The following is a 25,107-nucleotide window of genomic DNA, read 5'->3' on the forward strand; positions in this document are numbered from 1 at the left end:
ATAACTGATGAAAATATCTCAGATGTTGACTTTATGTGGAGTAATGAGGAAGATGGAGATGTAAGAAAAATATCCATATTTAAAACTTTATAAAGTAAAATAACTTCCGGCCAAAAGAACATATGGATTTGACTTAAATCTAAAGTGCAACTTAAATATGAATGTTTTGAATATTTTATATTAATATATATTTTTTTATGGATAGATGCACTTTTATGATGGATAAATGCACTTTTATCATGGATCGATGCACTTTTATGGACTTTCAAAACAGAAACAACCATTTAGAGCCAATATAAAGCTTGGAAGGGCCAGGACATTGTTTAATATAACTCTGATTGTTTTCGTCTGAGAGAAGAATGGCATATACACCAAGGATGGCTAGAGGCCAGGGTGATTAAATCATGGGCTAATTTAAATTTTTGGGTGAACTATGCCTTTAAAGGTATAGTTCAACCACAAATTATATTTGTCATCACTTACTCACCGTCTTGTTGTTCCAAACCTGTATGAGTTTCATACCATTTTTATGTAGGACACCATCCCGCCTGCAATCTATTGAATGGGGTTTCGGGTAGTGTATTTGATAGACATTTTAACTAAAGTTCCTGTCGTGATAAAAAAAACTATTTTACTACACTCAGCAGGCCCCCCAGGGTCCGTAGCACCAAGCGCCTCATGGCACAGGGCCGTCCCGAAATTCCACCGTCCGCGAACCCACTATTTTTATAATGGGATAAATGCTACATGGGATCTCAATATCTCAGCTCAAGAAGGGTCTAGAGCCTCCATTTTTGCACTCAGGTCTAAGTCTCATGGCCCTCTATCAGAATCCAGAGTTTTGAGAAAATTGGAGTGTTGTTTTTTTTCGGGTCGAAATTTTGTGTTTCTCTGATCTTCTTGAAACTATGGATTCTGATAGAGGGCCATGAGACTTAGACCTGATTGCAAAAATGGAGGCTCTAGACCCTTCCAGAGCTGAGATATTGAATCTCAAAATTTCGACCTGAAAAAAAAAACACAGTGGTACCCCTTTCTTTTTTTTTTGGGGCGAAAAATGAAGTTTCTCCAATCTTCTCAAAACTCTGGATTATGATAGAGGGCCGCGAGACTTTGACCTGAGCGCAAAAATGGAGGCTCTAGACCCTTCCAGAGCTGAGATATCGAAACTCAAAATTTCCACCCGAAAAAAAAACGACTTACGTTTTTTTCAGTTTTCGGGCGAAAAATCAAGTTTCTCCAATCTTCTCAAAACTCTGGATTATGATAGAGGGCCGCGATTATGAGACTTTGACCTGAGCGCAAAAATGGAGGCTCTAGACCCTTCCAGAGCTGAGATATCGAAACTCAAAATTTCGACCCGAAAAAAAAAAAACGACATTGTTACCCCTTACGTTTTTTTCAGTTTTCGGGTGAAAAATCAAGTTTCTCCAATCTTCTCAAAACTCTGGATTATGATAGAGGGCCGCGAGACTTTGATCTGAGCGCAAAAATGGAGGCTCTAGACCCTTCCAGAGGTGAGATATCGAAACTCAAAATTTCGACCCGAAAAGAAAACGACAGTGTTACCCCTTACGTTTTTTTCAGTTTTCGGGTGAAAAATCAAGTTTCTCCAATCTTCTCAAAACTCTGGATTATGATAGAGGGCCGCGAGACTTTGACCTGAGCGCAAAAATGGAGGCTCTAGACCCTTCCAGAGCTGAGATATCGAAACTCAAAATTTCGACCCGAAAAAAAAACCGACAGTGTTACCCCTTACGTTTTTTTCAGTTTTCGGGCGAAAAATCAAGTTTCTCCAATCTTCTCAAAACTCTGGATTATGATAGAGGGCCGCGAGACTTTGACCTGAGCGCAAAAATGGAGGCTCTAGACCCTTCCAGAGCTGAGATATCGAAACTCAAAATTTCAACCCGAAAAAAAAAAACGACAGTGTTACCCCTTACGTTTTTTTCAGTTTTCGGGCGAAAAATCAAGTTTCTCCAATCTTCTCAAAACTCTGGATTATGATAGAGGGCCGCGAGACTTTGACCTGAGCGCAAAAATGGAGGCTCTAGACCCTTCCAGAGCTGAGATATCGAAACTCAAAATTTCGACCCGAAAAAAAAACGACAGTGTTACCCCTTACGTTTTTTTCAGTTTTCGGGCGAAAAATCAAGTTTCTCCAATCTTCTCAAAACTCTGGATTATGATAGAGGGCCGCGAGACTTTGACCTGAGCGCAAAAATGGAGGCTCTAGACCCTTCCAGAGCTGAGATATCGAAACTCAAAATTTCGACCCGAAAAAAAAAACGACAGTGTTACCCCTTACGTTTTTTTCAGTTTTCGGGCGAAAAATCAAGTTTCTCCAATCTTCTCAAAACACTGGATTATGATAGAGGGCCGCGAGACTTTGACCTGAGCGCAAAAATGGAGGCTCTAGACCCTTCCAGAGCTGAGATATCGAAACTCAAAATTTCGACCCGAAAAAAAAACGACAGTGTTACCCCTTACGTTTTTTTCAGTTTTCGGGCGAAAAATCAAGTTTCTCCAATCTTCTCAAAACTCTGGATTATGATAGAGGGCCGCGAGACTTTGACCTGAGCGCAAAAATGGAGGCTCTAGACCCTTCCAGAGCTGAGATATCGAAACTCAAAATTTCGACCCGAAAAAAAAAACGACAGTGTTACCCCTTACGTTTTTTTCAGTTTTCGGGCGAAAAATCAAGTTTCTCCAATCTTCTCAAATCTCTGGATTATGATAGAGGGCCGCGAGACTTTGACCTGAGCGCAAAAATGGAGGCTCTAGACCCTTCCAGAGCTGAGATATCGAAACTCAAAATTTCGACCCGAAAAAAAAACGACAGTGTTACCCCTTACGTTTTTTTCAGTTTTCGGGCGAAAAATCAAGTTTCTCCAATCTTCTCAAAACTCTGGATTATGATAGAGGGCCGCGAGACTTTGACCTGAGCGCAAAAATGGAGGCTCTAGACCCTTCCAGAGGTGGGATATCGAAACTCAAAATTTCGACCCGAAAAAAAAACGACAGTGTTACCCCTTACGTTTTTTTCAGTTTTCGGGCGAAAAATCAAGTTTCTCCAATCTTCTCAAAACTCTGGATTATGATAGAGGGCCGTGAGACTTTGACCTGAGCGCAAAAATGGAGGCTCTAGACCCTTCCAGAGCTGAGATATCGAAACTCAAAATTTCGACCCGAAAAAAAAAAACGACAGTGTTACCCCTTACGTTTTTTTCAGTTTTCGGGCGAAAAATCAAGTTTCTCCAATCTTCTCAAAACTCTGGATTATGATAGAGGGCTGCGAGACTTTGACCTGAGCGAAAAAATGGAGGCTCTAGACCCTTCCAGAGCTGAGATATCGAAACTCAAAATTTCGACCCGAAAAAAAACCGACAGTGTTACCCCTTACGTTTTTTTCAGTTTTCGGGCGAAAAATCAAGTTTCTCCAATCTTCTCAAAACTCTGGATTATGATAGAGGGCCGCGAGACTTTGACCTGAGCGCAAAAATGGAGGCTCTAGACCCTTCCAGAGCTGAGATATCGAAACTCAAAATTTCGACCCGAAAAAAAAAACGACAGTGTTACCCCTTACGTTTTTTTCAGTTTTCGGGCGAAAAATCAAGTTTCTCCAATCTTCTCAAAACACTGGATTATGATAGAGGGCCGCGAGACTTTGACCTGAGCGCAAAAATGGAGGCTCTAGACCCTTCCAGAGCTGAGATATCGAAACTCAAAATTTCGACCCGAAAAAAAAAACGACAGTGTTACCCCTTACGTTTTTTTCAGTTTTCGGGCGAAAAATCAAGTTCCTCCAATCTTCTCAAAACTCTGGATTATGATAGAGGGCCGCAAGACTTTGACCTGAGCGCAAAAATGGAGGCTGTAGACCCTTCCAGAGGTGAGATATCGAAACTCAAAATTTCGACCCGGAAAAAAAAACGACAGTGTTACCCCTTACGTTTTTTTCAGTTTTCGGGCGAAAAATCAAGTTTCTCCAATCTTCTCAAAACTCTGGATTATGATAGAGGGCCGCGAGACTTTGACCTGAGCGCAAAAATAGAGGCTCTAGACCCTTCCAGAGGTGAGATATCGAAACTCAAAATTTCGACCCGGAAAAAAAAAACGACAGTGTTACCCCTTACGTTTTTTTCAGTTTTCGGGCGAAAAATCAAGTTTCTCCAATCTTCTCAAAACTCTGGATTATGATAGAGGGCCGCGAGACTTTGACCTGAGCGCAAAAATGGAGGCTCTAGACCCTTCCAGAGCTGAGATATCGAAACTCAAAATTTCGACCCGAAAAAAAAAACGACAGTGTTACCCCTTACGTTTTTTTCAGTTTTCGGGCGAAAAATCAAGTTTCTCCAATCTTCTCAAAACACTGGATTATGATAGAGGGCCGCGAGACTTTGACCTGAGCGCAAAAATGGAGGCTCTAGACCCTTCCAGAGCTGAGATATCGAAACTCAAAATTTCGACCCGAAAAAAAAAACCAAAAGTGTTACCCCTTACGTTTTTTTCAGTTTTCGGGCGAAAAATCAAGTTTCTCCAATCTTCTCAAATATCTGGATTATGATAGAGGGCCGCGAGACTTTGACCTGAGCGCAAAAATGGAGGCTCTAGACCCTTCCAGAGCTGAGATATCGAAACTCAAAATTTCGACCCGAAAAAAAAACGACAGTGTTACCCCTTACGTTTTTTTCAGTTTTCGGGTGAAAAATCAAGTTTCTCCAATCTTCTCAAAACTCTGGATTATGATAGAGGGCCGCGAGACTTTGACCTGAGCGCAAAAATGGAGGCTCTAGACCCTTCCAGAGGTGAGATATCGAAACTCAAAATTTCGACCCGAAAAAAAAACGACAGTGTTACCCCTTACGTTTTTTTCAGTTTTCGGGCGAAAAATCAAGTTTCTCCAATCTTCTCAAAACTCTGGATTATGATAGAGGGCCGTGAGACTTTGACCTGAGCGCAAAAATGGAGGCTCTAGACCCTTCCAGAGCTGAGATATCGAAACTCAAAATTTCGACCCGAAAAAAAAAAACGACAGTGTTACCCCTTACGTTTTTTTCAGTTTTCGGGCGAAAAATCAAGTTTCTCCAATCTTCTCAAAACTCTGGATTATGATAGAGGGCTGCGAGACTTTGACCTGAGCGCAAAAATGGAGGCTCTAGACCCTTCCAGAGCTGAGATATCGAAACTCAAAATTTCGACCCGAAAAAAAAACGACAGTGTTACCCCTTACGTTTTTTTAAGTTTTCGAGCGAAAAATCAAGTTTCTCCAATCTTTTCAAAACTCTGGATTATGATAGAGGGCCGCGAGACTTTGACCTGAGCGCAAAAATGGAGGCTCTAGACCCTTCCAGAGGTGAGATATCGAAACTCAAAATTTCGACCCGGAAAAAAAAACGACAGTGTTACCCCTTACGTTTTTTTCAGTTTTCGGGCGAAAAATCAAGTTTCTCCAATCTTCTCAAAACTCTGGATTATGATAGAGGGCCGCGAGACTTTGACCTGAGCGCAAAAATGGAGGCTCTAGACCCTTCCAGAGCTGAGATATCGAAACTCAAAATTTCGACCCGAAAAAAAACCGACAGTGTTACCCCATACGTTTTTTTTTTCAGTTTTCGGGCGAAAAATCAAGTTTCTCCAATCTTCTCAAAACTCTGGATTATGATAGAGGGCCGCGAGACTTTGACCTGAGCGCAAAAATGGAGGCTCTAGACCCTTCCAGAGTTGAGATATCGAAACTCAAAATTTCGACCCGAAAAAAAAACGACAGTGTTACCCCTTACGTTTTTTTCAGTTTTCGGGCGAAAAATCAAGTTTCTCCAATCTTCTCAAAACTCTGGATTATGATAGAGGGCCGCGAGACTTTGACCTGAGCGCAAAAATGGAGGCTCTAGACCCTTCCAGAGCTGAGATATCGAAACTCAAAATTTCGACCCGAAAAAAAAACAACAGTGTTACCCCTTACGTTTTTTTCAGTTTTTGGGCGAAAAATCAAGTTTCTCCAATCTTCTCAAAACTCTGGATTATGATAGAGGGCCGCGAGACTTTGACCTGAGCGCAAAAATGGAGGCTCTAGACCCTTCCAGAGCTGAGATATCGAAACTCAAAATTTCGACCCGAAAAAAAAAACGACAGTGTTACCCCTTACGTTTTTTTCAGTTTTCGGGCGAAAAATCAAGTTTCTCCAATCTTCTCAAATCTCTGGATTATGATAGAGGGCCGCGAGACTTTGACCTGAGCGCAAAAATGGAGGCTCTAGACCCTTCCAGAGCTGAGATATCGAAACTCAAAATTTCGACCCGAAAAAAAAACGACAGTGTTACCCCTTACGTTTTTTTCAGTTTTCGGGCGAAAAATCAAGTTTCTCCAATCTTCTCAAAACTCTGGATTATGATAGAGGGCCGCGAGACTTTGACCTGAGCGCAAAAATGGAGGCTCTAGACCCTTCCAGAGGTGAGATATCGAAACTCAAAATTTCGACCCGAAAAAAAAACGACAGTGTTACCCCTTACGTTTTTTTCAGTTTTCGGGCGAAAAATCAAGTTTCTCCAATCTTCTCTAAACTCTGGATTATGATAGAGGGCCGTGAGACTTTGACCTGAGCGCAAAAATGGAGGCTCTAGACCCTTCCAGAGCTGAGATATCGAAACTCAAAATTTCGACCCGAAAAAAAAAACGACAGTGTTACCCTTTACGTTTTTTTCAGTTTTCGGGCGAAAAATCAAGTTTCTCCAATCTTCTCAAAACTCTGGATTATGATAGAGGGCTGCGAGACTTTGACCTGAGCGCAAAAATGGAGGCTCTAGACCCTTCCAGAGCTGAGATATCGAAACTCAAAATTTCGACCCGAAAAAAACCCGACAGTGTTACCCCTTACGTTTTTTTCAGTTTTCGGGCGAAAAATCAAGTTTCTCCAATCTTCTCAAAACTCTGGATTATGATAGAGGGCCGCGAGACTTTGACCTGAGCGCAAAAATGGAGGCTCTAGACCCTTCCAGAGCTGAGATATCGAAACTCAAAATTTCGACCCGAAAAAAAAAACGACAGTGTTACCCCTTACGTTTTTTTCAGTTTTCGGGCGAAAAATCAAGTTTCTCCAATCTTCTCAAAACACTGGATTATGATAGAGGGCCGCGAGACTTTGACCTGAGCGCAAAAATGGAGGCTCTAGACCCTTCCAGAGCTGAGATATCGAAACTCAAAATTTCGACCCGAAAAAAAAAACGACAGTGTTACCCCTTACGTTTTTTTCAGTTTTCGGGCGAAAAATCAAGTTTCTCCAATCTTCTCAAAACTCTGGATTATGATAGAGGGCCGCGAGACTTTGACCTGAGCGCAAAAATGGAGGCTCTAGACCCTTCCAGAGGTGAGATATCGAAACTCAAAATTTCGACCCGGAAAAAAAAACGACAGTGTTACCCCTTACGTTTTTTTCAGTTTTCGGGCGAAAAATCGAGTTTCTCCAATCTTCTCAAAACTCTGGATTATGATAGAGGGCCGCGAGACTTTGACCTGAGCGCAAAAATGGAGGCTCTAGACCCTTCCAGAGGTGAGATATCGAAACTCAAAATTTCGACCCGGAAAAAAAAAACGACAGTGTTACCCCTTACGTTTTTTTCAGTTTTCGGGCGAAAAATCGAGTTTCTCCAATCTTCTCAAAACTCTGGATTATGATAGAGGGCCGCGAGACTTTGACCTGAGCGCAAAAATGGAGGCTCTAGACCCTTCCAGAGCTGAGATATCGAAACTCAAAATTTCGACCCGAAAAAAAAAACGACAGTGTTACCCCTTACGTTTTTTTCAGTTTTCGGGCGAAAAATCAAGTTTCTCCAATCTTCTCAAAACACTGGATTATGATAGAGGGCCGCGAGACTTTGACCTGAGCGCAAAAATGGAGGCTCTAGACCCTTCCAGAGCTGAGATATCGAAACTCAAAATTTCGACCCGAAAAAAAAAACAAAAGTGTTACCCCTTACGTTTTTTTCAGTTTTCGGGCGAAAAATCAAGTTTCTCCAATCTTCTCAAATCTCTGGATTATGATAGAGGGCCGCGAGACTTTGACCTGAGCGCAAAAATGGAGGCTCTAGACCCTTCCAGAGCTGAGATATCGAAACTCAAAATTTCGACCCGAAAAAAAAACGACAGTGTTACCCCTTACGTTTTTTTCAGTTTTCGGGTGAAAAATCAAGTTTCTCCAATCTTCTCAAAACTCTGGATTATGATAGAGGGCTGCGAGACTTTGACCTGAGCGCAAAAATGGAGGCTCTAGACCCTTCCAGAGCTGAGATATCGAAACTCAAAATTTCGACCCGAAAAAAAACCGACAGTGTTACCCCTTACGTTTTTTTAAGTTTTCGAGCGAAAAATCAAGTTTCTCCAATCTTTTCAAAACTCTGGATTATGATAGAGGGCCGCGAGACTTTGACCTGAGCGCAAAAATGGAGGCTCTAGACCCTTCCAGAGGTGAGATATCGAAACTCAAAATTTCGACCCGAAAAAAAAACGACAGTGTTACCCCTTACGTTTTTTTCAGTTTTCGGGCGAAAAATCAAGTTTCTCCAATCTTCTCAAAACTCTGGATTATGATAGAGGGCCGCGAGACTTTGACCTGAGCGCAAAAATGGAGGCTCTAGACCCTTTCAGAGGTGAGATATCGAAACTCAAAATTTCGACCCGAAAAAAAAAAACGACAGTGTTACCCCTTACGTTTTTTTCAGTTTTCGGGCGAAAAATCAAGTTTCTCCAATCTTCTCAAAACTCTGGATTATGATAGAGGGCCGCGAGACTTTGACCTGAGCGAAAAAATGGAGGCTCTAGACCCTTCCAGAGCTGAGATATCGAAAATCAAAATTTCGACCCGAAAAAAAAAACGACAGTGTTACCCCTTACGTTTTTTTCAGTTTTCGGGCGAAAAATCAAGTTTCTCCAATCTTCTCAAAACTCTGGATTATGATAGAGGGCCGCGAGACTTTGACCTGAGCGCAAAAATGGAGGCTCTAGACCCTTCCAGAGCTGAGATATCGAAACTCAAAATTTCGACCCGAAAAAAAAAACGACAGTGTTACCCCTTACGTTTTTTCAGTTTTCGGGCGAAAAATCAAGTTTCTCCAATCTTCTCAAAACTCTGGATTATGATAGAGGGCTGCGAGACTTTGACCTGAGCGAAAAAATGGAGGCTCTAGACCCTTCCAGAGCTGAGATATCGAAACTCAAAATTTCGACCCGAAAAAAAACCGACAGTGTTACCCCTTACGTTTTTTTCAGTTTTCGGGCGAAAAATCAAGTTTCTCCAATCTTCTCAAAACTCTGGATTATGATAGAGGGCCTCGAGACTTTGACCTGAGCGCAAAAATGGAGGCTCTAGACCCTTCCAGAGCTGAGATATCGAAACTCAAAATTTCGACCCGAAAAAAAAAACGACAGTGTTACCCCTTACGTTTTTTTCAGTTTTCGGGCGAAAAATCAAGTTTCTCCAATCTTCTCAAAACACTGGATTATGATAGAGGGCCGCGAGACTTTGACCTGAGCGCAAAAATGGAGGCTCTAGACCCTTCCAGAGCTGAGATATCGAAACTCAAAATTTCGACCCGAAAAAAAAAACGACAGTGTTACCCCTTACGTTTTTTTCAGTTTTCGGACGAAAAATCAAGTTCCTCCAATCTTCTCAAAACTCTGGATTATGATAGAGGGCCGCAAGACTTTGACCTGAGCGCAAAAATGGAGGCTCTAGACCCTTCCAGAGGTGAGATATCGAAACTCAAAATTTCGACCCGGAAAAAAAAACGACAGTGTTACCCCTTACGTTTTTTTCAGTTTTCGGGCGAAAAATCAAGTTTCTCCAATCTTCTCAAAACTCTGGATTATGATAGAGGGCCGCGAGACTTTGACCTGAGCGCAAAAATAGAGGCTCTAGACCCTTCCAGAGGTGAGATATCGAAACTCAAAATTTCGACCCGGAAAAAAAAAACGACAGTGTTACCCCTTACGTTTTTTTCAGTTTTCGGGCGAAAAATCAAGTTTCTCCAATCTTCTCAAAACTCTGGATTATGATAGAGGGCCGCGAGACTTTGACCTGAGCGCAAAAATGGAGGCTCTAGACCCTTCCAGAGCTGAGATATCGAAACTCAAAATTTCGACCCGAAAAAAAAAACGACAGTGTTACCCCTTACGTTTTTTTCAGTTTTCGGGCGAAAAATCAAGTTTCTCCAATCTTCTCAAAACACTGGATTATGATTGAGGGCCGCGAGACTTTGACCTGAGCGCAAAAATGGAGGCTCTAGACCCTTCCAGAGCTGAGATATCGAAACTCAAAATTTCGACCCGAAAAAAAAAACCAAAAGTGTTACCCCTTACGTTTTTTTCAGTTTTCGGGCGAAAAATCAAGTTTCTCCAATCTTCTCAAATCTCTGGATTATGATAGAGGGCCGCGAGACTTTGACCTGAGCGCAAAAATGGAGGCTCTAGACCCTTCCAGAGCTGAGATATCGAAACTCAAAATTTCGACCCGAAAAAAAAACGACAGTGTTACCCCTTACGTTTTTTTCAGTTTTCGGGTGAAAAATCAAGTTTCTCCAATCTTCTCAAAACTCTGGATTATGATAGAGGGCCGCGAGACTTTGACCTGAGCGCAAAAATGGAGGCTCTAGACCCTTCCAGAGGTGAGATATCGAAACTCAAAATTTCGACCCGAAAAAAAAACGACAGTGTTACCCCTTACGTTTTTTTCAGTTTTCGGGCGAAAAATCAAGTTTCTCCAATCTTCTCAAAACTCTGGATTATGATAGAGGGCCGTGAGACTTTGACCTGAGCGCAAAAATGGAGGCTCTAGACCCTTCCAGAGCTGAGATATCGAAACTCAAAATTTCGACCCGAAAAAAAAAAACGACAGTGTTACCCCTTACGTTTTTTTCAGTTTTCGGGCGAAAAATCAAGTTTCTCCAATCTTCTCAAAACTCTGGATTATGATAGAGGGCTGCGAGACTTTGACCTGAGCGCAAAAATGGAGGCTCTAGACCCTTCCAGAGCTGAGATATCGAAACTCAAAATTTCGACCCGAAAAAAAACACGACAGTGTTACCCCTTACGTTTTTTTAAGTTTTCGAGCGAAAAATCAAGTTTCTCCAATCTTTTCAAAACTCTGGATTATGATAGAGGGCCGCGAGACTTTGACCTGAGCGCAAAAATGGAGGCTCTAGACCCTTCCAGAGGTGAGATATCGAAACTCAAAATTTCGACCCGGAAAAAAAAACGACAGTGTTACCCCTTACGTTTTTTTCAGTTTTCGGGCGAAAAATCAAGTTTCTCCAATCTTCTCAAAACTCTGGATTATGATAGAGGGCCGCGAGACTTTGACCTGAGCGCAAAAATGGAGGCTCTAGACCCTTCCAGAGCTGAGATATCGAAACTCAAAATTTCGACCCGAAAAAAAACCGACAGTGTTACCCCATACGTTTTTTTTTCAGTTTTCGGGCGAAAAATCAAGTTTCTCCAATCTTCTCAAAACTCTGGATTATGATAGAGGGCCGCGAGACTTTGACCTGAGCGCAAAAATGGAGGCTCTAGACCCTTCCAGAGTTGAGATATCGAAACTCAAAATTTCGACCCGAAAAAAAACCGACAGTGTTACCCCTTACGTTTTTTCAGTTTTCGGGCGAAAAATCAAGTTTCTCCAATCTTCTCAAAACTCTGGATTATGATAGAGGGCCGCGAGACTTTGACCTGAGCGCAAAAATGGAGGCTCTAGACCCTTCCAGAGCTGAGATATCGAAACTCAAAATTTCGACCCGAAAAAAAAACGACAGTGTTACCCCTTACGTTTTTTTCAGTTTTTGGGCGAAAAATCAAGTTTCTCCAATCTTCTCAAAACTCTGGATTATGATAGAGGGCCGCGAGACTTTGACCTGAGCGCAAAAATGGAGGCTCTAGACCCTTCCAGAGCTGAGATATCGAAACTCAAAATTTCGACCCGAAAAAAAAAAACGACAGTGTTACCCCTTACGTTTTTTTCAGTTTTCGGGCGAAAAATCAAGTTTCTCCAATCTTCTCAAATCTCTGGATTATGATAGAGGGCCGCGAGACTTTGACCTGAGCGCAAAAATGGAGGCTCTAGACCCTTCCAGAGCTGAGATATCGAAACTCAAAATTTCGACCTGAAAAAAAAACGACAGTGTTACCCCTTACGTTTTTTTCAGTTTTCGGGCGAAAAATCAAGTTTCTCCAATCTTCTCAAAACTCTGGATTATGATAGAGGGCCGCGAGACTTTGACCTGAGCGCAAAAATGGAGGCTCTAGACCCTTCCAGAGGTGAGATATCGAAACTCAAAATTTCGACCCGAAAAAAAAACGACAGTGTTACCCCTTACGTTTTTTTCAGTTTTCGGGCGAAAAATCAAGTTTCTCCAATCTTCTCAAAACTCTGGATTATGATAGAGGGCCGTGAGACTTTGACCTGAGCGCAAAAATGGAGGCTCTAGACCCTTCCAGAGCTGAGATATCGAAACTCAAAATTTCGACCCGAAAAAAAAAAACGACAGTGTTACCCTTTACGTTTTTTTCAGTTTTCGGGCGAAAAATCAAGTTTCTCCAATCTTCTCAAAACTCTGGATTATGATAGAGGGCTGCGAGACTTTGACCTGAGCGCAAAAATGGAGGCTCTAGACCCTTCCAGAGCTGAGATATCGAAACTCAAAATTTCGACCCGAAAAAAACCCGACAGTGTTACCCCTTACGTTTTTTTCAGTTTTCGGGCGAAAAATCAAGTTTCTCCAATCTTCTCAAAACTCTGGATTATGATAGAGGGCCGCGAGACTTTGACCTGAGCGCAAAAATGGAGGCTCTAGACCCTTCCAGAGCTGAGATATCGAAACTCAAAATTTCGACCCGAAAAAAAAAACGACAATATTACCCCTTACGTTTTTTTCAGTTTTCGGGCGAAAAATCAAGTTTCTCCAATCTTCTCAAAACACTGGATTATGATAGAGGGCCGCGAGACTTTGACCTGAGCGCAAAAATGGAGGCTCTAGACCCTTCCAGAGCTGAGATATCGAAACTCAAAATTTCGACCCGAAAAAAAAAACGACAGTGTTACCCCTTACGTTTTTTTCAGTTTTCGGGCGAAAAATCAAGTTTCTCCAATCTTCTCAAAACTCTGGATTATGATAGAGGGCCGCGAGACTTTGACCTGAGCGCAAAAATGGAGGCTCTAGACCCTTCCAGAGGTGAGATATCGAAACTCAAAATTTCGACCCGGAAAAAAAAACGACAGTGTTACCCCTTACGTTTTTTTCAGTTTTCGGGCGAAAAATCAAGTTTCTCCAATCTTCTCAAAACTCTGGATTATGATAGAGGGCCGCGAGACTTTGACCTGAGCGCAAAAATGGAGGCTCTAGACCCTTCCAGAGGTGAGATATCGAAACTCAAAATTTCGACCCGGAAAAAAAAAACGACAGTGTTACCCCTTACGTTTTTTTCAGTTTTCGGGCGAAAAATCAAGTTTCTCCAATCTTCTCAAAACTCTGGATTATGATAGAGGGCCGCGAGACTTTGACCTGAGCGCAAAAATGGAGGCTCTAGACCCTTCCAGAGCTGAGATATCGAAACTCAAAATTTCGACCCGAAAAAAAAAACGACAGTGTTACCCCTTACGTTTTTTTCAGTTTTCGGGCGAAAAATCAAGTTTCTCCAATCTTCTCAAAACACTGGATTATGATAGAGGGCCGCGAGACTTTGACCTGAGCGCAAAAATGGAGGCTCTAGACCCTTCCAGAGCTGAGATATCGAAACTCAAAATTTCGACCCGAAAAAAAAAAACAAAAGTGTTACCCCTTACGTTTTTTTCAGTTTTCGGGCGAAAAATCAAGTTTCTCCAATCTTCTCAAATCTCTGGATTATGATAGAGGGCCGCGAGACTTTGACCTGAGCGCAAAAATGGAGGCTCTAGACCCTTCCAGAGCTGAGATATCGAAACTCAAAATTTCGACCCGAAAAAAAAACGACAGTGTTACCCCTTACGTTTTTTTCAGTTTTCGGGTGAAAAATCAAGTTTCTCCAATCTTCTCAAAACTCTGGATTATGATAGAGGGCCGTGAGACTTTGACCTGAGCGCAAAAATGGAGGCTCTAGACCCTTCCAGAGCTGAGATATCGAAACTCAAAATTTCGACCCGAAAAAAAACCGACAGTGTTACCCCTTACGTTTTTTTAAGTTTTCGAGCGAAAAATCAAGTTTCTCCAATCTTTTCAAAACTCTGGATTATGATAGAGGGCCGCGAGACTTTGACCTGAGCGCAAAAATGGAGGCTCTAGACCCTTCCAGAGGTGAGATATCGAAACTCAAAATTTCGACCCGAAAAAAAAACGACAGTGTTACCCCTTACGTTTTTTTCAGTTTTCGGGCGAAAAATCAAGTTTCTCCAATCTTCTCAAAACTCTGGATTATGATAGAGGGCCGCGAGACTTTGACCTGAGCGCAAAAATGGAGGCTCTAGACCCTTTCAGAGGTGAGATATCGAAACTCAAAATTTCGACCCGAAAAAAAAAACGACAGTGTTACCCCTTACGTTTTTTTCAGTTTTCGGGCGAAAAATCAAGTTTCTCCAATCTTCTCAAAACTCTGGATTATGATAGAGGGCCGCGAGACTTTGACCTGAGCGAAAAAATGGAGGCTCTAGACCCTTCCAGAGCTGAGATATCGAAAATCAAAATTTCGACCCGAAAAAAAAAACGACAGTGTTACCCCTTACGTTTTTTTCAGTTTTCGGGTGAAAAATCAAGTTTCTCCAATCTTCTCAAAACTCTGGATTATGATAGAGGGCCGCGAGACTTTGACCTGAGCGCAAAAATGGAGGCTCTAGACCCTTCCAGAGCTGAGATATCGAAACTCAAAATTTCGACCCGAAAAAAAAACGACAGTGTTACCCCTTACGTTTTTTTCAGTTTTCGGGCGAAAAATCAAGTTTCTCCAATCTTCTCAAAACTCTGGATTATGATAGAGGGCCGCGAGACTTTGACCTGAGCGCAAAAATGGAGGCTCTAGACCCTTCCAGAGGTGAGATATCGAAACTCAAAATTTCGACCCGAAAAAAAACGACAGTGTTACCCCTTAAGGCCATTGCACACCGAGTCCGAAATTCGCATCCGAAATTTTCGCACGTTAAAAAAAAAATTCGACCTCACGTTATGTCAGTCACGCTTGCACACCGCCTCCGAAACTTTCGTCCGTCATAAAATTAATCGGATCGGGTTCGATTTTCTGCGTTTTTCGCATCCAGAGCCAGCATTTTGAGAGGTCTTTTGACAATTCAGGGCCAGGGGGAGCTCGTCCTCAAATCATTGCACATATGCGCCGTGCTTTCAGTTTCGGTTTTCAATTCGATCAAGTGTTTATGTTCTCTTCTCTATATTGGATTATGAAATTAATAAACCTCCCCCTTCAATCAGATTGAAATTTAGGATCGAATAAGGTGTGATTGAGCAGCCTATTCGATAACTAATGTATTATTTGGGCACAATATACACAATAACAGCCTAGCTGTTCTGTCTGCCCAGCGCTTCCACCGGGCCGCGCGCGGGTGTGTGTTTGTCCGTGTGTGTGTCCATACCTGGTCCATTTCAGACACACTGCCAGTCTCCGTTCAGAATCGATTGGTTCACGGAAATTGGTGGTCTTGTTTTTAATATGTGGCTCCAGAATCGCTAGCAAAGCATCAAACTGTCCCACTGACATTCTGAGGTAATAATTTTGAATCGCTCAGGATAAATTCGCAACTCCTTGATAAGGAACTCTCCTTCCTCTCGGCGCAATTTCAGGATTGGATGGACGTAATATTTTCTCTTTCTTCCCTTTTCAATAAGAGAGAGGGCAAAAATCATCCTCACTGCTTGACGAATCCATTTGGTATTTTTGCGTTTTTTCACGCAAAGGTTTAAGAAATACGCAACGGACTCGGTGTGCAAGGTTTCTATGCGTGACGAATTTTTAAGCTGACGAACACGAAAATACGCATACGAATATTTCGTGCTCAGTGTGCAATGGCCTTTACGTTTTTTTCAGTTTTCGGGCGAAAAATCAAGTTTCTCCAATCTTCTCAAAACTCTGGATTATGATAGAGGGCCGCGAGACTTTGACCTGAGCGCAAAAATGGAGGCTCTAGACCCTTCCAGAGCTGAGATATCGAAACTCAAAATTTCGACCCGAAAAAAAAACGACAGTGTTACCCCTTACGTTTTTTTCAGTTTTCGAGCGAAAAATCAAGTTTCTCCAATCTTTTCAAAACTCTGGATTATGATAGAGGGCCGCGAGACTTTGACCTGAGCGCAAAAATGGAGGCTCTAGACCCTTCCAGAGGTGAGATATCGAAACTCAAAATTTCGACCCGAAAAAAAAAACGACATTGTTACCCCTTACGTTTTTTTCAGTTTTCGGGCGAAAAATCAAGTTTCTCCAATCTTCTCAAAACTCTGGATTATGATAGAGGGCCGCGAGACTTTGACCTGAGCGCAAAAATGGAGGCTCTAGACCCTTCCAGAGCTGAGATATCGAAACTCAAAATTTCGACCCGAAAAAAAAAAACGACAGTGTTACCCCTTACGTTTTTTTCAGTTTTCGGGTGAAAAATCAAGTTTCTCCAATCTTCTCAAAACTCTGGATTATGATAGAGGGCTGCGAGACTTTGACCTGAGCGCAAAAATGGAGGCTCTAGACCCTTCCAGAGCTGAGATATCGAAACTCAAAATTTCGACCCGAAAAAAAAAACGACAGTGTTACCCCTTACGTTTTTTTCAGTTTTCGGGCGAAAAATCAAGTTTCTCCAATCTTCTCAAAACTCTGGATTATGATAGAGGGCCGCGAGACTTTGACATGAGCGCAAAAATGGAGGCTCTAGACCCTTCCAGAGCTGAGATATCGAAACTCAAAATTTCGACCCGAAAAAAAAACGACAGTGTTACCCCTTACGTTTTTTTCAGTTTTCGGGCGAAAAATCAAGTTTCTCCAATCTTCTCAAATCTCTGGATTATGATAGAGGGCCGCGAGACTTTGACCTGAGCGCAAAAATGGAGGCTCTAGACCCTTCCAGAGGTGAGATATCGAAACTCAAAATTTCGACCCGGAAAAAAAAACGACAGTGTTACCCCTTACGTTTTTTTCAGTTTTCGGGCGAAAAATCAAGTTTCTCCAATCTTCTCAAAACTCTGGATTATGATAGAGGGCCGCGAGACTTTGACCTGAGCGCAAAAATGGAGGCTCTAGACCCTTCCAGAGCTGAGATATCGAAACTCAAAATTTCGACCCGAAAAAAAAAAAACGACAGTGTTACCCCTTACGTTTTTTTCAGTTTTCGGGCGAAAAATCAAGTTTCTCCAATCTTCTCAAAACTCTGGATTATGATAGAGGGCCGCGAGACTTTGACCTGAGCGCAAAAATGGAGGCTCTAGACCCTTCCAGAGCTGAGATATCGAAACTCAAAATTTCGACCCGAAAAAAAAACGACAGTGTTACCCCTTACGTTTTTTTCAGTTTTCGGGCGAAAAATCAAGTTTCTCCAATCTTCTCAAAACTCTGGATTATGATAGAGGGCCGCGAGACTTTGACCTGAGCGCAAAAATGGAGGCTCTAGACCCTTCCAGAGGTGAGATATCGAAACTCAAAATTTCGACCCGGAAAAAAAAACGACAGTGTTACCCCTTACGTTTTTTTCAGTTTTCGGGCGAAAAATCAAGTTTCTCCAATCTTCTCAAAACTCTGGATTATGATAGAGGGCCGCGAGACTTTGACCTGAGCGCAAAAATGGAGGCTCTAGACCCTTCCAGAGCTGAGATATCGAAACTCAAAATTTCGACCCAAAAAAAAAAAACGACAGTGTTACCCCTTACGTTTTTTTCAGTTTTCGGGCGAAAAATCAAGTTTCTCCAATCTTCTCAAAACTCTGGATTATGATAGAGGGCCGCGAGACTTTGACCTGAGCGCAAAAATGGAGGCTCTAGACCCTTCCAGAGCTGAGATATCGAAACTCAAAATTTCGACCCGAAAAAAAAACGACAGTGTTACCCCTTACGTTTTTTTCAGTTTTCGGGCGAAAAATCAAGTTTCTCCAATCTTCTCAAAACACTGGATTATGATAGAGGGCCGTGAGACTTTGACCTGAGCGCAAAAATGGAGGCTCTAGACCCTTCCAGAGCTGAGATATCGAAACTCAAAATTTCGACCCGAAAAAAAAACGACAGTGTTACCCCTTACGTTTTTTTCAGTTTTCGGGCGAAAAATCAAGTTTCTCCAATCTTCTCAAAACTCTGGATTATGATAGAGGGCCGCGAGACTTTGACCTGAGCGCAAAAATGGAGGCTCTAGACCCTTCCAGAGGTGAGATATCGAAACTCAAAATTTCGACCCGAAAAAAAAACGACAGTGTTACCCCTTACGTTTTTTTCAGTTTTCGGGCGAAAAATCAAGTTTCTCCAATCTTCTCAAAACTCTGGATTATGATAGAGGGCCGCGAGACTTTGACCTGAGCGCAAAAATGGAGGCTCTAGACCCTTCCAGAGCTGAGATATCGAAACTCAAAATTTCGACCCGAAAAAAAAACGACAGTGTTACCCCTTACGTTTTTTTCAGTTTTCGGGCGAAAAATCAAGTTTCTCCAATCTTCTCAAAACTCTGGATTATGATAGAGGGCCGCGAGACTTTGACCTGAGCGCAAAAATGGAGGCTCTAGACCCTTCCAGAGCTGAGATATCGAAACTCAAAATTTCGACCCGAAAAAAAAACGACAGTGTTACCCCTTACGTTTTTTTCAGTTTTCGGGCGAAAAATCAAGTTTCTCCAATCTTCTCAAAACTCTGGATTATGATAGAGGGCCGCGAGACTTTGACCTGAGCGCAAAAATGGAGGCTCTAGACCCTTCCAGAGCTGAGATATCGAAACTCAAAATTTCGACCCGAAAAAAAAACGACAGTGTTACCCCTTACGTTTTTTTCAGTTTTCGGGCGAAAAATCAAGTTTCTCCAATCTTCTCAAATCTCTGGATTATGATAGAGGGCCGCGAGACTTTGACCTGAGCGCAAAAATGGAGGCTCTAGACCCTTCCAGAGCTGAGATATCGAAACTCAAAATTTCGACCCGAAAAAAAAACGACAGTGTTACCCCTTACGTTTTTTTCAGTTTTCGGGCGAAAAATCAAGTTTCTCCAATCTTCTCAAAACTCTGGATTATGATAGAGGGCCGCGAGACTTTGACCTGAGCGCAAAAATGGAGGCTCTAGACCCTTCCAGAGCTGAGATATCGAAACTCAAAATTTCGACCCGAAAAAAAAACGACAGTGTTACCCCTTACGTTTTTTTCAGTTTTCGGGCGAAAAATCAAGTTTCTCCAATCTTCTCAAAACACTGGATTATGATAGAGGGCCGCGAGACTTTGACCTGAGCGCAAAAATGGAGGCTCTAGACCCTTCCAGAGCTGAGATATCGAAACTCAAAATTTCGACCCGAAAAAAAAACGACAGTGTTACCCCTTACGTTTTTTTCAGTTTTCGGGCGAAAAATCAAGTTTCTCCAATCTTCTCAAAACACTGGATTATGATAGAGGGCCGCGAGACTTTGACCTGAGCGCAAAAATGGAGGCTCTAGACCCTTCCAGAGCTGAGATATCGAAACTCAAAATTTCGACCCGAAAAAAAAACGACAGTGTTACCCCTTACGTTTTTTTCAGTTTTCGGGCGAAAAATCAAGTTTCTCCAATCTTCTCAAAACTCTGGATTATGATAGAGGGCCGCGAGACTTTGACCTGAGCGCAAAAATGGAGGCTCTAGACCCTTCCAGAGCTGAGATATCGAAACTCAAAATTTCGACCCGAAAAAAAAAACGACAGTGTTACCCCTTACGTTTTTTTCAGTTTTCGGGCGAAAAATCAAGTTTCTCCAATCTTCTCAAAACTCTGGATTATGATAGAGGGCCGCGAGACTTTGACCTGAGCGCAAAAATGGAGGCTCTAGACCCTTCCAGAGCTGAGATATCGAAACTCAAAATTTCGACCCGAAAAAAAAAACGACAGTGTTACCCCTTACGTTTTTTTCAGTTTTCGGGCGAAAAATCAAGTTTCTCCAATCTTCTCAAAACTCTGGATTATGATAGAGGGCCGCGAGACTTTGACCTGAGCGCAAAAATGGAGGCTCTAGACCCTTCCAGAGCTGAGATATCGAAACTCAAAATTTCGACCCGAAAAAAAAACGACAGTGTTACCCCTTACGTTTTTTTCAGTTTTCGGGCGAAAAATCAAGTTTCTCCAATCTTCTCAAATCTCTGGATTATGATAGAGGGCCGCGAGACTTTGACCTGAGCGCAAAAATGGAGGCTCTAGACCCTTCCAGAGGTGAGATATCGAAACTCAAAATTTCGACCCGGAAAAAAAAACGACAGTGTTACCCCTTACGTTTTTTTCAGTTTTCGGGCGAAAAATCAAGTTTCTCCAATCTTCTCAAAACTCTGGATTATGATAGAGGGCCGCGAGACTTTGACCTGAGCGCAAAAATGGAGGCTCTAGACCCTTCCAGAGCTGAGATATCGAAACTCAAAATTTCGACCCGAAAAAAAAAAAACGACAGTGTTACCCCTTACGTTTTTTTCAGTTTTCGGGCGAAAAATCAAGTTTCTCCAATCTTCTCAAAACTCTGGATTATGATAGAGGGCCGCGAGACTTTGACCTGAGCGCAAAAATGGAGGCTCTAGACCCTTCCAGAGCTGAGATATCGAAACTCAAAATTTCGACCCGAAAAAAAAACGACAGTGTTACCCCTTACGTTTTTTTCAGTTTTCGGGCGAAAAATCAAGTTTCTCCAATCTTCTCAAAACTCTGGATTATGATAGAGGGCCGCGAGACTTTGACCTGAGCGCAAAAATGGAGGCTCTAGACCCTTCCAGAGGTGAGATATCGAAACTCAAAATTTCGACCCGGAAAAAAAAACGACAGTGTTACCCCTTACGTTTTTTTCAGTTTTCGGGCGAAAAATCAAGTTTCTCCAATCTTCTCAAAACTCTGGATTATGATAGAGGGCCGCGAGACTTTGACCTGAGCGCAAAAATGGAGGCTCTAGACCCTTCCAGAGCTGAGATATCGAAACTCAAAATTTCGACCCAAAAAAAAAAAACGACAGTGTTACCCCTTACGTTTTTTTCAGTTTTCGGGCGAAAAATCAAGTTTCTCCAATCTTCTCAAAACTCTGGATTATGATAGAGGGCCGCGAGACTTTGACCTGAGCGCAAAAATGGAGGCTCTAGACCCTTCCAGAGCTGAGATATCGAAACTCAAAATTTCGACCCGAAAAAAAAACGACAGTGTTACCCCTTACGTTTTTTTCAGTTTTCGGGCGAAAAATCAAGTTTCTCCAATCTTCTCAAAACACTGGATTATGATAGAGGGCCGTGAGACTTTGACCTGAGCGCAAAAATGGAGGCTCTAGACCCTTCCAGAGCTGAGATATCGAAACTCAAAATTTCGACCCGAAAAAAAAACGACAGTGTTACCCCTTACGTTTTTTTCAGTTTTCGGGCGAAAAATCAAGTTTCTCCAATCTTCTCAAAACTCTGGATTATGATAGAGGGCCGCGAGACTTTGACCTGAGCGCAAAAATGGAGGCTCTAGACCCTTCCAGAGGTGAGATATCGAAACTCAAAATTTCGACCCGAAAAAAAAACGACAGTGTTACCCCTTACGTTTTTTTCAGTTTTCGGGCGAAAAATCAAGTTTCTCCAATCTTCTCAAAACTCTGGATTATGATAGAGGGCCGCGAGACTTTGACCTGAGCGCAAAAATGGAGGCTCTAGACCCTTCCAGAGCTGAGATATCGAAACTCAAAATTTCGACCCGAAAAAAAAACGACAGTGTTACCCCTTACGTTTTTTTCAGTTTTCGGGCGAAAAATCAAGTTTCTCCAATCTTCTCAAAACTCTGGATTATGATAGAGGGCCGCGAGACTTTGACCTGAGCGCAAAAATGGAGGCTCTAGACCCTTCCAGAGCTGAGATATCGAAACTCAAAATTTCGACCCGAAAAAAAAACGACAGTGTTACCCCTTACGTTTTTTTCAGTTTTCGGGCGAAAAATCAAGTTTCTCCAATCTTCTCAAAACTCTGGATTATGATAGAGGGCCGCGAGACTTTGACCTGAGCGCAAAAATGGAGGCTCTAGACCCTTCCAGAGCTGAGATATCGAAACTCAAAATTTCGACCCGAAAAAAAAACGACAGTGTTACCCCTTACGTTTTTTTCAGTTTTCGGGCGAAAAATCAAGTTTCTCCAATCTTCTCAAATCTCTGGATTATGATAGAGGGCCGCGAGACTTTGACCTGAGCGCAAAAATGGAGGCTCTAGACCCTTCCAGAGCTGAGATATCGAAACTCAAAATTTCGACCCGAAAAAAAAACGACAGTGTTACCCCTTACGTTTTTTTCAGTTTTCGGGCGAAAAATCAAGTTTCTCCAATCTTCTCAAAACTCTGGATTATGATAGAGGGCCGCGAGACTTTGACCTGAGCGCAAAAATGGAGGCTCTAGACCCTTCCAGAGCTGAGATATCGAAACTCAAAATTTCGACCCGAAAAAAAAACGACAGTGTTACCCCTTACGTTTTTTTCAGTTTTCGGGCGAAAAATCAAGTTTCTCCAATCTTCTCAAAACACTGGATTATGATAGAGGGCCGCGAGACTTTGACCTGAGCGCAAAAATGGAGGCTCTAGACCCTTCCAGAGCTGAGATATCGAAACTCAAAATTTCGACCCGAAAAAAAAACGACAGTGTTACCCCTTACGTTTTTTTCAGTTTTCGGGCGAAAAATCAAGTTTCTCCAATCTTCTCAAAACACTGGATTATGATAGAGGGCCGCGAGACTTTGACCTGAGCGCAAAAATGGAGGCTCTAGACCCTTCCAGAGCTGAGATATCGAAACTCAAAATTTCGACCCGAAAAAAAAACGACAGTGTTACCCCTTACGTTTTTTTCAGTTTTCGGGCGAAAAATCAAGTTTCTCCAATCTTCTCAAAACTCTGGATTATGATAGAGGGCCGCGAGACTTTGACCTGAGCGCAAAAATGGAGGCTCTAGACCCTTCCAGAGCTGAGATATCGAAACTCAAAATTTCGACCCGAAAAAAAAAACGACAGTGTTACCCCTTACGTTTTTTTCAGTTTTCGGGCGAAAAATCAAGTTTCTCCAATCTTCTCAAAACTCTGGATTATGATAGAGGGCCGCGAGACTTTGACCTGAGCGCAAAAATGGAGGCTCTAGACCCTTCCAGAGCTGAGATATCGAAACTCACAATTTCGACCCGAAAAAAAAAACGACAGTGTTACCCCTTACGTTTTTTTCAGTTTTCGGGCGAAAAATCAAGTTTCTCCAATCTTCTCAAAACTCTGGATTATGATAGAGGGCCGCGAGACTTTGACCTGAGCGCAAAAATGGAGGCTCTAGACCCTTCCAGAGCTGAGATATCGAAACTCAAAATTTCGACCCGAAAAAAAAAACGACAGTGTTACCCCTTACGTTTTTTTCAGTTTTCGGGCGAAAAATCAAGTTTCTCCAATCTTCTCAAAACTCTGGATTATGATAGAGGGCTGCGAGACTTTGACCTGAGCGCAAAAATGGAGGCTCTAGACCCTTCCAGAGCTGAGATATCGAAACTCAAAATTTCGACCCGAAAAAAAAACGACAGTGTTACCCCTTACGTTTTTTTCAGTTTTCGGGCGAAAAATCAAGTTTCTCCAATCTTCTCAAAACTCTGGATTATGATAGAGGGCCGCGAGACTTTGACCTGAGCGCAAAAATGGAGGCTCTAGACCCTTCCAGAGCTGAGATATCGAAACTCAAAATTTCGACCCGAAAAAAAAAACGACAGTGTTACCCCTTACGTTTTTTTCAGTTTTCGGGCGAAAAATCAAGTTTCTCCAATCTTCTCAAAACTCTGGATTATGATAGAGGGCCGCGAGACTTTGACCTGAGCGCAAAAATGGAGGCTCTAGACCCTTCCAGAGCTGAGATATCGAAACTCAAAATTTCGACCCGAAAAAAAACCGACAGTGTTACCCCTTACGTTTTTTTAAGTTTTCGAGCGAAAAATCAAGTTTCTCCAATCTTTTCAAAACTCTGGATTATGATAGAGGGCCGCGAGACTTTGACCTGAGCGCAAAAATGGAGGCTCTAGACCCTTCCAGAGGTGAGATATCGAAACTCAAAATTTCGACCCGAAAAAAAAACGACAGTGTTACCCCTTACGTTTTTTTCAGTTTTCGGGCGAAAAATCAAGTTTCTCCAATCTTCTCAAAACTCTGGATTATGATAGAGGGCCGCGAGACTTTGACCTGAGCGCAAAAATGGAGGCTCTAGACCCTTTCAGAGGTGAGATATCGAAACTCAAAATTTCGACCCGAAAAAAAAAAACGACAGTGTTACCCCTTACGTTTTTTTCAGTTTTCGGGCGAAAAATCAAGTTTCTCCAATCTTCTCAAAACTCTGGATTATGATAGAGGGCCGCGAGACTTTGACCTGAGCGAAAAAATGGAGGCTCTAGACCCTTCCAGAGCTGAGATATCGAAAATCAAAATTTCGACCCGAAAAAAAAAACGACAGTGTTACCCCTTACGTTTTTTTCAGTTTTCGGGCGAAAAATCAAGTTTCTCCAATCTTCTCAAAACTCTGGATTATGATAGAGGGCCGCGAGACTTTGACCTGAGCGCAAAAATGGAGGCTCTAGACCCTTCCAGAGCTGAGATATCGAAACTCAAAATTTCGACCCGAAAAAAAAAACGACAGTGTTACCCCTTACGTTTTTTCAGTTTTCGGGCGAAAAATCAAGTTTCTCCAATCTTCTCAAAACTCTGGATTATGATAGAGGGCTGCGAGACTTTGACCTGAGCGCAAAAATGGAGGCTCTAGACCCTTCCAGAGCTGAGATATCGAAACTCAAAATTTCGACCCGAAAAAAAAAACGACAGTGTTACCCCTTACGTTTTTTTCAGTTTTCGGGCGAAAAATCAAGTTTCTCCAATCTTCTCAAAACACTGGATTATGATAGAGGGCCGCGAGACTTTGACCTGAGCGCAAAAATGGAGGCTCTAGACCCTTCCAGA

General features: G+C 42.3%; 1 protein-coding gene across 3 annotated transcripts in view; it reads left to right on the forward strand.

Annotated features, from left to right (window-relative positions):
• spata6 (spermatogenesis associated 6) overlaps window positions 1–25,107 on the forward strand; it is a 66,968-nt gene that overhangs the window by 10,264 nt on the left and 31,597 nt on the right. The gene's annotated exons all lie outside the window — the stretch shown is intronic.

This window comes from Pimephales promelas, chromosome 14 (genome assembly GCF_988280905.1).
Source record: "Pimephales promelas chromosome 14, fPimPro1.hap1.1, whole genome shotgun sequence".
Lineage (NCBI taxonomy): Eukaryota > Metazoa > Chordata > Actinopteri > Cypriniformes > Leuciscidae > Pimephales > Pimephales promelas.